Raw genomic sequence first — 14,664 nt, 5'->3', positions numbered from 1 at the left:
CGGCCCGCGCGGGAGGGGCGGTCCTGCCCTGGCCCGGGCCGCGACAATGGCGCCCGGCCGCTCTCGCAGAGGCGGCTGTCGGGCCGCCCGACTTTCCCACGGTGGCAGGCAGAGGCCGCCGAGTGCGGGGAGATACTGCCACAGATAAAGCCGCGAGCACACGCGAAGAAGCCCTACAAATCAAGACGCCATGGAATCCGATGAAAGAATGGGTACATGACTGAAACAGGTATTTCACAAAAAAGGAAGAAAACAATCCAAATGGAGCATAATATTGACTGTTCATTGAAAAGGTACTTAATTCATTAACAATCATAAGAGGGCAAATTAAAACCACAGTGGGTACGATACCACACTCACCAGACAGGGCCCAGAGTTGGGGAGAATGTGGGGCACAGAACCCTCACAGTCTGCAGGTGGGAGTGCGAACTAGTGCAACCGCTTTGGAGAGTGGCTGGGCGTTATCCAGGACATGTACACCTTAGGACCCAGCAATTTCACTTTTAGGTATTTACCCTAAAGAAGTATGTGCTTATGTGCATCCAAAGTGGAAATAGCTGAAATGTCCATCAACAATAGAATGGTTAATTCAAATGTGGTATTTCATATACTGGCGTAGTACACCACAGTAGAAATGAATGAAATACGCACACTGCAACATCATGGTGGTAAGTATACTATGGAACAAGGAAAACTCAGAAAAAAATACATACTGTATGATTTTGTATATAAAAATTAAAGACAAGCTAAATTCAACTCTACTATGCTTATGAATTGCATACTTAGCACAGAAAAGTATTGGGGGGAAAAAGCAAAGTAATGATTCCCATGGAGTTAGAATTGTGAATTCTGGCAGGTAGCGTGAGTGTTATGGGGAAGAGTGTTTTTTTTTTTTTTTTTTTTTTTTTTTTTTTTTTTNTTTCTTTTTTTTTGTCTTTTTCCGTGTCCGGCAACGGATTGCAACCCTCAGTGTTGCCCCCGTACCGGAACTGGCAACGGGATCACAACCCTCGGCGCCGCTCCCGTGCCTCGCTCAGCCAGTGAGCGGGAACCGGTCTGTATGTGGGATCCGAACCCTCGGGCGGGAGCGCCGCCAGGCTTCTCAAGCGGCGCACTATCCAGTGCGCCACCGGGCGGCCCCTGGAAGGGTGGTTTTGAGATTATATTTCCTAACCTTAGTGGTGGTTACATAGATGTTCATTTTACATTAATTCATTAAGCTGTATATTTATGTGTGTGTAGAATATTTCACTACCAAAAAAGGTTTCAAAAAAGAGTAAAGAAAGGAAATACTGGGAATTGTATCCACATTAAAATCACAAATAGATTTGAATAACTGTCTTCAAAGAGGCAAGAATGCTTTAATAACAGTTGCCTCATAAATAATAGGAAACATAGGGAATTGGAAAATGTCCTTACTACTCAGTTTTACCATTTTTTTAGTTAGGTTTTTTTCTTTTTGTACTTTTTTTGACAGCAGGGAACTTGTCTTATGGGTGCACAGTAGAACCTCGAAGTTTGTTGAAGAAATAAAAGAGGTTAACTGAAAGCATTGGTTTATTCTGCCCAATATATTATGGTAATTATCTCTAGAGCAACTGCAAACATGCAAACAATACCCCAGCAGAAAGATTTATTCCTCATAGCACCTTCCAGAATATGTTATGGAATCTGTGTTGAATCCACCTTCTCATTTAATGGTCAATGGAATTTGATACTGTGGTTCTTCAGACTCTTCAAGTGCTTTCTGCATTATCCAGAAAAGATTTTATTCTGCTTTTCTGAAGGTATGATTCAGGAGTCTATCAGCACAACAGCTACTTGCAGAGACTGAGCTATACGCAGAACATGGAACATACTGAGCTTGCTTTTCCTCCTTCCTCCTCTGTAATGGCTGTCCTGATTATTCTTACCTGGAGTGACTAAAGGCTGGAATAATAAACGTGAGTGGCAGTCAGGGTCCAGTTAGGAAACAGACATCATGCCAGTTATTTTAAGAGAAATAATTTAATATGAAGATTTGTTAACTGAAAAGTTGAAAAGGAAACACGAATATCAGGGGAATTGTAACTACAGGAAGTAGCTTCCACTCCTCTGGCTGGGGGAACGCAGGGACGAACTTGGAATTCACACTTAGAAGCTTGGAGGAGGGGTCCACAGAGCTGGGATCCAGACCTCTGAATAGAAGGATATCTCAAGCTGGTGGGTGCTGTTGTCTTTGAACAGGTATCATGAAGCTGATTCTGGGAGTGCTGGGAAAACTGGAATCAACTGCTGCTGTTGAAACAAAATGAGCTGCTGGGGTGAAATGACACCGTCAAGGTGAGGCTGAGAGGAACAGGATGCTGCCTACAGTCTGGTCCCGCCTGTGGTGTCCTTCTACTGCCCCCTACTGGCAGAGCTCAACAGGGAGTCTGCTGTCAAAGGACAGATGGGGTTGTAGTGGTTGTCCCAGTGTCGTAACCAGAGTGTATGAGTGTGTTTGAAACTGAGAGACAATGGCTTAATAAGCTGCACAGTAATACTCTATCTTCAGTATTCTTAAGGATTATGGAGTGCATACACACAAAATAAAGCCATAAAGTGTGTTGTTTTTCATGGGCCCTTATGGTAATAATGTTGATGATTTACATACAAATAGCACTTCACAGGTCTTGCAAAGTGCTTTTGCATGTATTATCTGTTCAGGATTCAGCTATCAACCTGACTCTGAACTAACCAAAACACAAAGAAGAATGAGAAAAACAAGTCAATAGTGATCAAAATATGTTAGTAATACTGAACTGATTTTACTCCTCTCCCACCCCGCTCAATCCATCCATTCAACTCCCTTTTCCACTTTCTTATACTGTTATTCAAGCTCTGATAGCCAAGGCTTTTCCTCTACCCCTTTTTCCTTCTTGGTCTAACTCCTACTCAGTCCACCAGACCTAGTTCAGTATTATCTCCTCCAGGAAGAATTTTCAGACAGTCCCTTCACACTGTCCTCATGGTTCTTGGACTAACTAGGGTAGTTCTCAACCCAGGGCAGTTTTGTTCTCCAGGAGACATTTGATAATGTCTGGAGACATTTTATTGTCACACTTGGAGGAGCATTACTGACATCTAGTGAGTAGAGGCCTCGGATGCTGCTAAACATCCTTCAATGCACAGGACATTCCCTGCAACAACAAAAAGTTATCAAGTCCAAAACGTGAATAATGCTGAGGTTGACAAATACTGTTCTAGCCTAATGGTCCTTGGTCTGTGGTCCCAAGGCACCTAACTGCATGCTTCTAGTTTTATACATATGCTTGTACAACATTGCATTGAAATTACCTGTTTATGTTCCTGTCATATCCTTACTATACTATAAGCTCCCAGAGAACAAGGATTAGCATTGTGTATGGCACCTAATAGATGCTCATTAAATGTTGAAGAAAAGTCACACACAATACCTTACACTTTAGCACTTGAGTGGAGAGACAAGTGTAGCCCATCAGGCCCTTTAACAAAATTGATAAGTAGCCCATCAAGCCCTTTAAAAAGAATATGCTCTTATTTGGTAGATAACTAGGATGATCAGATCATTTATTATTAAAATCCAGGATACACTCAAGAATTTTTAAAAGGATGCTATTAATTAATTACACCAGAATAATGGGTATAAGTTGAAATTGCCCTGGATAGCCAGGAAGTGTGGTCATTCTGTATAGAACTAACAAGTTTACTTGTCTGGTTCCTTCACACATACATTTAATTAGAAGCAACAAATTAGAAATGGGTCAGGGAGGGCACTCTGAGAGCAGAGATAAGGAACAGTACCAGCAAGTGAAGGGACAGAAATATCACAAAAAGATGACATGTTCAAACAAACAAAGTAACCTGGGATCGTTTGATGTAGGGAACAAAGAACCTTATACTTGAATATCCCATGTGAGAATCACAGTACGAGGGTACTTAAAAAAGTTCATGGAGGGGCTGGCCCGGTGGCACACTGGATAGTGCGCCGCTTGGGAAGCGTGGCGGCGCTCCCGCCCGAGGGTTCGGATCCCACATACAGACTGGTTCCCGCTCACTGGCTGAGCGAGGCGCGGGAGCAACACCGAGGGTTGTGATCCCGTTGCCGGTCCCCGGTCCGGTACGGGGGCAACACCGAGGGTTGCGATCCCGTTGCCGGTCCCCGGTCCGGTACGGGGGCAACACCGAGGGTTGCGATCCCGTTGCCGGTCCCCGGTCCGGTACGGGGGCAACACCGAGGGTTGCGATCCCGTTGCCGGTCCCCGGTCCGGTACGGGGGCAACACCGAGGGTTGCGATCCCGTTGCCGGTCCCCGGTCCGGTACGGGGGCAACACCGAGGGTTGCGATCCCGTTGCCGGTCCCCGGTCCGGTACGGGGGCAACACCGAGGGTTGCGATCCCGTTGCCGGTCCCCGGTCCGGTACGGGGGCAACACCGAGGGTTGCGATCCCGTTGCCGGTCCCCGGTCCGGTACGGGGGCAACACTGAGGGTTGCGATCCGTTGCCGGACACGGAAAAAGACAAAAAGACAAAAAAAAAAAAAGTTCATGGAGAAATAGAAGTAAACGATAAAACAAATCTTTCCACTAACTTTTCGAAGTATTCTAGTATTACAGCAAGCACAAAGATTAATATTCATAATGATTAATTTTTAAAAACATATAGTTTAATAAATAACGGTTTAATAAATACTGACTAGAAAGGTAAAAATCATGTAACATGTTTTATAAAAATTTTTATCCAAAATAATAAAATGTTTAAAATCTCAGGGGATAAACCCTTAATCATCCCAAAATATGTATTTATTTAGAATGCCTCAGCCTTGAGAATTACAGAGAACTGAAATTGTAATAAATATACGTTTGTTTATATGGACAATGCAACTCAACAGACCAAAATACAAGTAATTCTGATACCCTTCTCGAAAAATGAGCCAAGTGCTAGGGAGCCCCAGAGGAGAGAGGGGAATTTGGCCTGGCTGAGATCAGAAGCTTTGAGAAAGATGGTCTGGAAGGGGGGTTCTCATAGACACAAATTAACAAATGATTGATGACAGCCTTTTTTCTTCTTTTCTGTTTCCTTGGTTTTCTCTCTTACTAATAATTTTAAAACATTTTAAATGGAAATTTAAAAACATATTCACACTAGAAAGAAGAGTATAATGAATGAATGAGCATGTTGCCTTCGCCCACCTTCAACAAAGACCAACATGTGACCAGTCTTGCTTCTGTACATACTGGGCTGCATCCCCACCAAGTTATTTAAAAGCAAATCCCAGCTGTCACACAGTTTAATCTGAAACAAAATTAACAATAACTCCTTAAGGCTTAAGGGCCGGCCCGTGGCTCACTCGGTAGAGTGCGGTGCTGATAACACCAAGGCCACGGGTTCGGATCCTATATAGGGATGGCCGGTTTGCTCACTGGCTGAGCGTGGTGCTGACAACACCAAGCCAAGGGTTGAGATCCCCTTACCGGTCATCTTTAAAAAAAAAAAAACAAAACAATAACTCCTTAATATCATTTAATACTCAGTGTTTAGACTCCCCTGATTGGTCTCTTACATGTCATTTGACTGGTTGGCTGGTTTGAATCAAGACCCAAACAAATTCTACAAAGTGATTTTTTTTTTTTAAATAACAGCTTTAATGAGGTATGATTCACACACCATACAATTTTCTCTTTTAAAGTGCACAATTCAGGGCTGGCCTGTGGCTCACTCGGGAGAGTGTGGTGCTGATAACACCAAGGCCACGGGTTCGGATCCCCTATAGTGATGGCCGGTTGCTCACTGGGTGAGCGTGGTGCTGACAACACCAAGTCAAGGGTTAAGATCCCCTTACCGGTCATCTTTTAAAAAAATAAATAAATAAAATGAAGTGCACAATTCAGTAGTTTTTAGTATACTCACAGAGCTACCAACATCACTACTATCTACTCCTAGACTATCTCCCAGAAGGAAACCTTGTATCCATTAGCGGTCACTCCCCATTTCCCCCTTCCTCCAGCCTTTTGCAGCCACTAATCTACTTTCTGTCTGTATGGATTTTCCTGTTCTGGACATTTAGCATAAATCAAACCATACTCTGTGTGTGTGTGTATGTGTGTGTCTGTCTGGTTCCCTCACTTAACATGTTTTCAAAATTTATCCGTGTAGTAGCATGTATCAGTACTCCATCTTTCTTTCTTTTCTTTTTTTGGTGGCTGGCCAGTCTGAGGATGTGAACTCTTTGACCTTGGTGTTCTAACACCGTGAGTACTCCACTTCTTTTTATTGTCAAATAATATTTCACTCTCTGAATATACCACATTTTATTTACCCATTCATCAGTTAATGAACGTTTACATTGGGGTTGTTTTCACCTTTTGACTATTATGAATAGTGCTGTGGACACGTTTTTGTGTAGATGTATGTTTTCATTTCTCTTGGTATATACCTAGGAGTGGAATTGCTGAAATATATGGTAACTCTTTAACTTTTGGGGTAACTGCTGGGTTGTTTTACAAAGTTGTTGAACCATTTTACATTCCCACCAGTAATATATGAGGGTTCCTATTTCTCTATATCCTTTCCAAAATTTGTTATTGTCTGTCTTTTTTTTTTTATTATAACGATCCTTACTTGTGTGCAGGAGCATCTCATTGTGGTTAGTTGGCCTCAAGGTACCTGTCCTCTTACCAGGTTCTTGACTCCGCCACAGGAAAGAATTCAAGAGCAGAGTCACAGAAAGTGAGAACAGGTTTAATGTAACAAATAGTAGATACAGATTTCACAGAGAGAGTGCATGCGACACCACTCCAGAGACAGGGCCCACACCAAGTTTAACACAGAAGTAAGTTCAGTACAGACATCAAGTCTAACACAAAAGCCAGAAAATCGTACTTTAAGTTCAGTACAAAGTGCAGCCTGGCTCAAAAGAACGAGCAGCTGCTTGCTAAAAGTAAGTTTGACACAAAGTAAAATTTGACACAAAGTAAAATATACACACCTCAGCTAATGAAATGCACATTGCCTCCGGGAAAGTGAGTGACGACCAGTCCCCCCACTGGGATTCGGCTTTTATAGTTTATCTAATGAATATTCAAATAAGGGTGTGGCATCAGTTATGCAGCATTTAGTCTTGCACATGCTCAGTTGGTCTCTTCCTGGAGCACATTCATTGGTCAGATCCTGTCACATACACCAAGCATGTTCAAGAATATTCTGTGCTCTCTATTGAGCACGCCCAGCCACTTGATTTGCATAGGCAGCCCCTTGTCTCATTTTTCCCCTGTTGGTGCTGAAAATAGGTCTAATTGGCAACAGTAACTTTCCTCCAGGAGAGAGCTCAGAGGAGGGGGCCTGAGACCTCAGGGAGTGGCTGGAAACCTAGAGGCATGTTCCAAAACCTGAGCCCAGGGAAACTGAGCACCTCCTATATCAATATTGAGCATCTTTTTCTATGCTCATGGTCATTTTTAAAGGAGTTAGTGTCTGAACAATCTCTAAAGGTGATCAACACATGTTCAAAGTATCATATGAACTCTTGAGTTTTAATGTATTTAACGTGTGGCAGGTGATTGATGAATTTGTGCTATGATGAACTCTTGAGTTTAATTTATTTAATATGTTGTAATCTTTACTCTTTTTGATGCTCCAATTGTCCATCTTTGGCCACTGGAAGTACCTAAAGGGAGTACACAGATTGGCTTCTGGGCCCTTTAGCACAGCCCCAGAAGAGTCTTTGATAGCTTTCTCACTTTCTGCTATAGAATGTTCTAGGCTCATCTTATACATTTCTTGGCCTATCCTGGAATTAGCCCTTTCCCCAAGGACCCTTGGATTGTTTTAGTGGAAATAATACCTAGAGACCACAATCAGGGCACTTAATGGATGCTTATTTTATTGCTACTGGAAAGGTTATCGTCTCCAGGCCTTTTCTGTGGAAAAAGTTAGAAAATACTTTCTTGTTTCTTTTTTTTTTAAGAGAAAAATACATTATGAGTGTATGCTTTTGCTTCCAACTCAAATTTAATATTACAGAGTCTTTACTTAACTTCTTTGATTTTATATTTGTGTCTCTTTTCTCTTATGCTGAATATCTTGGTTCCAATAATATTCACATAATCATCTATACGCTTTTTCCTAGACAATATACAGTATACATTCAAAATGTCTGTACCAGCATTGTCACTAACAATGTGACTACTGAAAACAATTAAGATTCATTCCCACTTGTTTTTGTCATTAGGATATATTCTGCTGTATGCAGTCAAATGTGTTTAAAGTAACTTAAACTAATTCTCTGTGTTGCAGGAATTTTTAAAAGGAATTTTAAATTTTGATTTAATTTTTTTTTATTGCTTATGTAAACCATTCACACAGTTTCAAAGTTAAAACTATAGATCTAGGTACATTTAGAGAAATCTAACTTCCATCCCCACTCTCTCCACTCAGTTTCCTCTCAGCTCCTATAGACAATGATGTTTGTTAGCTTTTAGTTTAGCCTTCCATTTAAAAAAATATAATCCAGTATGTATGGATTATACATACCTTTTTCTCAGGATAAATTAAACCTAATATACACTTTCTTCTGCACCTTGGTTATTTTTCACTCAATATATCCTGGAGATCATGGTATAGACATATAAAATAAACTGCCTCATCATTCCTTTTCATAGCTGTCTCGTACTCCACAGTGTGGCCAGCCAGGCCCCTACTGATATTGAGTTGTTGCAGATTGTTCCAGAATGAATAGCCTGTGCACATGTGTATCAGTCTGTTTTTGTGTTGCTATAACAGAATACCTGAAACTGGGTAATGTATAAAGAACAGAAGTTTATTTGCCTTACGATTCTGGAACAGCTGCATCTGTCATGGGCCTCAGGCTGCTTTACTCATGGTGGAAAGTGGCAGGCAGCCGGTGGGTATAAGCAGATCACATGGCGACAGGAAGCAAGAGAAGAGAGAGGGAAGGTGCCAGGGTCTTTTGGGAACCAGCTCTCTTGGGAACTAATAGAGCAAGAACTCCCTCACTACCCCCACCCCCCAGGGAGAGCGTTAATCCATTCACGAGGGATCTGCCCCCATGACTCAAACAGCTCTCAACACTGCCACATTGGGGATCAGATTTCCACATGAGTTTGAGGGGAACACGTCCAAACTTTATCAACATGTCAAATTATAATTTTGCTGTTTACCTTTGGGATAGATTCCTAACAGCGGGATGGCAGGGTGATAAGGTTACTGCCAATGTAATTTTGCTGGATGTTGACAAATTTTCTTTCAAAGAGGGTTTATTTTTTTGCATTCCCACCAGCAACATAAACATATGAGAATGCTTGTTTTCCTATAAACTTGTTCACAAAGCATGTTGTGAAAAGATTGGATTTTTGCCAATATGATAGACAAGAAATAGATATTTCAGTACAGTTTTAATTTTAAATTTTGATTTAATTTTTTTTATGGGTTGGTTCTGATTGTTTTTCTCAAGTTTTTGGGAGATTTTTATACGTTAGAGATTTAACCCTCTGTGATATAAGTTGCAAATATTTTTTCCCAGTTTGTTATTTGTTTTTTACCTTTTTTTTTCCATGAAAAAGTATTTACTTTTATGTTGTCAAATTTATCAATTATAGCCATCCCACTTGCTTTAGGATTTTGAGCCAATATTAAGGAAGTTTATTTCACTCCCAGGTTATAAAACTAGTAACCTATTTTCTTATAGTATTTCAATGGTTTCATTTCATACATTTTAATCTTGCATCCTTTTGGATTTTTTTTCTGGTTGATGATATGAGAAATATATCTAATTTTACCTTTTATATAAGTAAAAAGTTGATCATTTCCCACTGATTTGAGATGCCACCTTTATCATATACAAATTTTTTTTTGTTATATACAAATTTTTGTTATAACATCAAACATATTCCTGTAATTGTTACTGAGATTATTATGAAATGAGGTGATAAAGTTTATTGAAAGTCGTCAGTCCCACTGAGTCTTTCTGTAAAATCTTTAACAACGCTTCCTTCTTGCCCTGTTGGCTTTAAAGTTAAAATTCTGCATATCCATTTTTCAGGGTGTTCTCAGGAAATAAACTTAGTGGCCTAAAGTCCACTGTCTGAAAATAGTACAGGTAGAAAACAATGAATCTAAGGTAGAAGAGAAAAACACTACCACTTTAGTACATATTTACTATGAATCTAATACTAGGCCTGCATTATCTTATCTCACTTAATCCTCACACTAATCCTGAATGCTGAGGGTTGCTATCCCCTTTTTACATATGAGGAAACTGAGGATGCAGGAGGCTATTCTAAGAACAAAACCTTAACTAACCACAATTTGGGAGGAAGGAAATAGAGGAAAGCAAAAGAGAGAGCACGCCTCATTTTACGTAGCATATTTATTTAATTGTTTTATGTTTCCTTCTGCAAAGGATAACTCAACTTGAGAATTTGGGCTGAATAACTGAGGCTCACTAGGGTCCCTTGAACCACATTTAAAGTCACAGAGTTCCAAGTTTTTACTAAAGGGACTTTCTACTTTTCTACAGGGACTCACATTTTGTTCCACAAATTAAGAACCAATTCAAATAAGTGTCCTGTCTTAATTAAAAAGTGTGACCTATGGGCCTGGTGGTGCACTGGAGAGTGCTCTGCTTGGGAGCGCGGCGGCGCTCCCGCCGAGGGTTCGGATCCCATGTGGAGACCGGTTCCCGCTCACTGGCTGAGCGCGGTGCGGGCACAACACCGAGGGTTGCGATCCCGTTACCAGTCAGTAAAAAAGACAAAAAGGAAAAAAAAAAGTGTGACCTATTGTTTCATGGAGTTGAAAAGACCTGGCAGAATTATTTTCTCTTTTTAAGTGTCAACACAGAAAGTTCCCACAATGTTAGGCTTCCCTAGAACTAGGCAAGCTATCTTTCTGTAATAAACTGTGAGGCATTTGGGGAGAATATAAAAGTTTTTGCTGCCTTAGTTTTGGGTTGCTTCTGTCTGAAAACACGACATAGATCAGAAAAGGTAGGAAAAAATTAACATATTTCAACAGGTCTAGAGTAAAGATCAGTGAGGGCAGATTTGCTCATGAATGCATTACAGGAAGGAAGAGAGCTTCTCTCTTAGAAGGTGCGATGTTGTAAAAATAGAACAGATCAAAGCCCCGTTATAAATACAGCAAATTACCATGACTACAACCAAGGAAAGTAACAGGAGATTCTGCTGTTGGGTTGAATTACTGGACTCATTAATGACCAGTAGTTCCAACCACCTTCTTCTATAGGGAGCCTCACTACTCATGGGTGCTCAGTCTGTTGGGTAGTATAATCTTTTCTCTGTTATTTTCACCTAATGATAGGTGGTAGAGTTGATGCTGGAGCCAGAAAATTTAGGTTTTGGTGGGTTATTTTTGAGTTGTTCAAGGGCAAGTAATATAAGTATCCTTTTGACTTAGTTCTCATAAGGAAACACTAAAAGGATCATTAAATAGAGATTTCTCGCTTGTGCTTTGGCTCCATCTTGGAATGAGCAAGAAGAATTGAGCGTGAAATGCCTTCTCAGTGATTTATGTTATATATAAGGGAAGAGGCAAGATCCTGCTTTGATCTCTATAGGAGCCAGGAGACCAAGGTTCTAATCCCAATGTTTTACTAATTAGTTGTGTAGTCTTTGACAGCCGATCAAACCTCTCTGGGCCTTTGTTTCGTCATCTATAAAACAAAAGAAGTGCTCCAGGGATGGCTGGTTAGTTCAGTTGCATAGAGCAAGATGTTAAACACCAAGATCAGTGTTTCTCAAATTGTGTTTCTTAGAACAATAAATTTCCATTAAACAGCTGCTTTATAGTTTAAAAGGCATTTGGGGCATTTTGACTCCCATCCGGGAGTTGAAAGTAATTGAAAACCCAATTCACCTGGCTTAAATAATAGTGGGATCTTTGTCTCGCTTAACAGGAAGTTCTGAAGTATTCAGCAGCTTAGCAAAACCATTAAAGGACTCAGTCTCTTTTCTGTGCTATCCTCACCACAGTAGCTCAGATCCCTTGATGGGGATAAAATGGCGGTTCCAGGCATCATGTGCAGTTATGACAACATTTTGGGGGAAGGAGGGTGTTTTCATTTTAAGTGTCTCTTTCTATCATTAAGACAGACTTTTTCTAGAAGCCCACTAGGAACTTCCATTCATGTTTGAATGGCCACCAAGTTTTATGTGCCCATACCTAAACTAACCATTGGCAAGGGGAATGGGACCACCGTGATTGTTTCAAACTGAGATAGGAGGGCCTCAGTTTCCCAGAGTCTGGGCTCTCGGGCCGCTCCTCTGAGCCTCAAACCACTCCCCTGGAGTTCAGGCCCCTGCCCTGGGCCCTGAGACAGAAGAGTTACTGTTGCATGTTGCACCTATTTTCAGCACAACAGGAGAAGATTGAGACCACAGGAGGCAAACTTGCTCAATGTCAGAGGTCAAGCACGCATGCTCAGACTAGGAGTTATACACAAGAGTATTCACAGGTTGCATGAAAATGTTAGGTAGCCAACTACAAAAGCTGGAAGCTAGAGCGAAACAGGGCTGAGGCTCATTCTTGTGCCAGCTGGCACTTTGCCTGTGAAGTGTGTATTCCTTACTCTTGCTATTAAACTTGCGTTCGCTTTCTACTCTGATTCTACCCTTGAATCCTTTCCTGCAGAAGAGTCAAGAACCTGGTGGGGACACTGTGGAAAGGTCAGTGACCTGACCTCTCCAGGTAACAAAACAAAATTTTGGTTTGGGTTTTTTTTTTTTTTTTTTGAGTCATTCAAAAGAAAGTAATATAAGCATGCTTTTGACTTAGTTCTCATAAGGAAACACTAACAGGATCATTAAGTAGAGATTTCTCACTTGTTCTTTGGCTCCATCTTAGAATGAGCAAGAAGAATTGGGCATGAAATGCCCTCTCAGGGATTTACATTATTTGTAAGGGAAGAGGCAAGATCCTGCTTTGATCTCTTTAGGAGCCAGGTTTTCAATAGGTAGATTTAAATATATACACACACATACACACATATACACACACGCACACGCACATGCACATAAATTATCTTATATTGCCTAGCTCTGTCCACTGAGAGTACTTGAGAACAATGATACTACTAAAACAATGAGCACACCTAGCACCTGGATCTTGGTTCTGAATACCATTTTCTACCAAATGGAAGTGGGGATTCTTGGAAAAATAGTTAATTCCCGGGCTGGGGCAGGGAAAGTTTAAGATGAGCCTGGAATATCTCATACCAGAAAGCAAAAAAGTGCTCAAAGATTGAGGAGGGTGTATCAAAAGGACACAGACGCCAGCTTCCACAATCTGACCATCAAATTAGCAATACATTAATTTGATAGTAACATTTTAACCCATTGAATAACAGAGAAAACCCTGAGTCCATACAGATATAAATAAGTAAAGGAATAACTTAAAAGTTTGGTGAGAAATAGGATATTTGCATAGTTTTAAAGCACCTCCCCACAAAACAGTAACTCATTCAGGAGAAAAGAGTAACTTGACAGTGGAGAAGTCAGGCAGACAGCCGCCTTAATCAGGTGATCAGAGAGAACGCTGCAATAGTGAGATGAATATAATGCAATGGAATTAACATAGCGTCTCTCCGTGAGAGTCCCGTGAAAGTGTGTAACTTGAATATAGTAAAGAGGAAAACCAAACTGAAGGACGATCTACAGAATAATTAGCCTGTGATCTTCAAAAATATTCAGGTCAAAAGAGTAAAGACCAGACTGAGGAGTGGGTGTCCCAAACTGAATAAGACTCAAGTGAAGTGAGATTCGAACTGGATCCTTTTGGACAATTGGAGAAACTTGAAGGGAGTCTGAGGACTGTTGTAGAAACAGAAGGATGTTAATTTCCTGATTTTTGGTGGTTGCATTGTGGTTACAGAGGAGAGTGTCCTTGTTTGTAGGAAATACACAGGAAAGTATTTGGGGGAGTGGTGATGGGCATCATGTCAACTTACTCTCAAATGGTTCAGGGGGAAAAGCTCATTGTGTTATCTTTACACTTTTCTGTAATTTTGCGATTCTTTAAAAATTTTTTGTCAAGAAAAAAATCAGCACAGCTGGATCTGTCCTCTATAATAAATTACAAATTCATAATGTGTGTGCATGTGTGTGTGTGTGTGTGCATTATTTCAGAACTGATTTATTCAGATCCAAACGATGAGAAATACCCCATGTAAATGCCAGGGTTTGCAGTACCTTAAATAAACCGATAGAAAAAAAATGGACACGTCACTTTCACATATGAAAGTGGAAAGTACAACTTGGAATACAACCACTAGAAAAACAAATATATATTCTGCTTTTTATTAAAGTGTTGTTTAAAACCGTCCGCTAGATCAATAATCAGTAAATAAAATTCATTATTTTCTTTTGTACATGTTCTTGCAATAGAGTGTCCAGATAAAAACTTTGTCTATCAGGTCGGTTCATGTGATTAAGAAAGAAAACCTAAGAGTCTAATCTTTGGGCCTACCTTGAGCTAACTCCTGTGTCTCGTGCATGGATCTGGCACCTTCATGTACTCAAGACTCAGTCATTCTCTCTCTGCTCCTCTCTCTGATATTACATGTGCTTGTTATATCTTCTTAAAGTCCGTCTTGAAAGTAACCTCCCAGGATCAGAGATCTTCTTTAGG

Source organism: Galeopterus variegatus, unplaced genomic scaffold (assembly GCF_000696425.1).
Source record: "Galeopterus variegatus unplaced genomic scaffold, G_variegatus-3.0.2 Scaffold478, whole genome shotgun sequence".
In the NCBI taxonomy this organism is placed as follows: domain Eukaryota; kingdom Metazoa; phylum Chordata; class Mammalia; order Dermoptera; family Cynocephalidae; genus Galeopterus; species Galeopterus variegatus.
Note: the sequence above shows the minus strand (reverse complement) of the source record.